Here is a 1,884-nt window from a genome sequence, read left to right as displayed (position 1 = left end):
TCTGCTCCTTCCCATTGGGATCACCACCCTTGGGACTGGCAGTGTCTATCCTTGCCTCTGGATACACACACAAATGTGTTTTCAGCCCGTGGGTGAGAATGCACGTGTGCCCTGCACTCTTCATTAGAACCAAGGCTGAAGGACACTTGGCATCTCCTTCCAGTCCCAAAGCACTTAGTCCGTCCCAGGTATGCAAACAGCAGTTTAGACAGAAGTCAGCGCTGGAGCGCACGGTGTTCATCCACAAAGGTGAGCAGCCAGCACGAAGCGCCCAGCCCTGGGGCACACGGGATACCGAAGGTCCCTGGCAGACTGTCACAGTGCAAGTGTTAAAACCATTTCCACTGGTGAACTGGGTCAGACACCACAGAAGGGCATGAACATCCTGACAGGTACGGTATCAGACGTAGGAGAGGTTCTGGGAAGGGGCAATTATGGGGCTAATGGAACAGGATCGCTGGTGCTGAGGGTGGCCTTTCTTGGCGACAGTGAAAGCCTGAGGGTCACCAATCATCAACTGAAGATGAAGCATGCAGGTCAGACGCCCCCCTGGAAGCATAGGTGACTTTCATCTCTTCTAGCCAGAGGGCAGGAAAAGATGAAGATCAGGCTCAGGACTTGATTACAAGGGTTGCAGAGCTCCAGAGAAGGTGGGGTTCTCCATGCCAAAGGAGGACTGATTGAAAGGGAGCAGGACCCTGATACTTGGAATGGGGACTTCTGGGTCAGAGCTCACGGAAATCCCCCAGGCCCCTCTGGGCCTGCAGAAGTGGCCCTCTCTTCTCGTCTAAGGCTTGAGCTCCTCCTTTGCTTAAAAATGCTGCAGAGGCCTCTGGCCCACAAGCAGCAGGTGCACCCCTGGGCCCTCCCACCAACAGACAGATAACGAGGCTCAAGTCACAGTAGCCCCTGGCAGGGGAGCACTGGGCCTGCTCTGGGATGAAGCTGCAGGACCAGGCCAAGCAGTGCTGACGGTCCCAGGGGAGCGGGTGGGGATGGATCAAGATGGGCAGAACCTAGTTGGCAATAGGGAGCTGCCCGTGTGGGCACACTCTTCCATAACAGTGTTAAACTCTGGCAGGCCCCCAGGCAGTGCTGACACGCTGCTGGGGTGGCCCGTAGTAACTGGGAGAAAGTTAGCAAGGGAAGCAGAAATGCCAAGACTGCGATCCAGACAGTGGAGGAAGGGAGGAAGCAGGCATTCCAGAGCACACATAGCACACGGGGTCAGAAACCAACCGACCGTGTGCCACACGAGAGCCCAGGAGACGCTCCACCTGTCAGCCTGAGAGGGTGTGCCGCGGAGAGGCGGCTGCGGGAAAGCTCAGCGGCGGCTGTCCTGTTGCTACAGAACTGGACTCCCTATGGAAACAGGGCAGGTGGAATCGTCAAACAACAGGAACAAGGGGGGCAAATGACAGGTGGGCAGCACCGCTGCAGGGGCAGCCAGACAGGCCTGAGCCAGAGAAAGTTATGGACCCAGCAGGCCTGGGGTGGTTAGATAGGTGTCCAAAAGGGTCTTGCTCCATCTGTCCACTAAAAATAAAAAAATGCAAGAGGCTGAAGGAAAACAGCCCCCCAAAATGCCCATTTCCAGCCCTGACCTGTATCTGGGCCTGAGCCAGTGTTCAGGCCTGGATCTCACTGACTGAAGGACAAGTAGGTCCCCTGGGGGTAGGACCTGAAGCATCCCAGCGAGTGTATGTGTGAATGGGGCCCAGCTCCTCCCAAAGAGGCCACACCCATTTACTCAGCTACCGCACCCTGAGGACAGGAACCCCCAGACCCTCCGAGGACTGTTGGGCACAGGTTCGAGATGGCACTGGTAACTAGGGACCTGAGGTGTGCCCCTGAGCCTTGTGTTAAGGGGAGGCGGGTGGAGCC

The sequence above is a fragment of the Manis pentadactyla genome, chromosome 2 (genome assembly GCF_030020395.1).
Source record: "Manis pentadactyla isolate mManPen7 chromosome 2, mManPen7.hap1, whole genome shotgun sequence".
Classification (NCBI taxonomy): domain Eukaryota; kingdom Metazoa; phylum Chordata; class Mammalia; order Pholidota; family Manidae; genus Manis; species Manis pentadactyla.
This window is presented reverse-complemented; position numbering follows the sequence as displayed.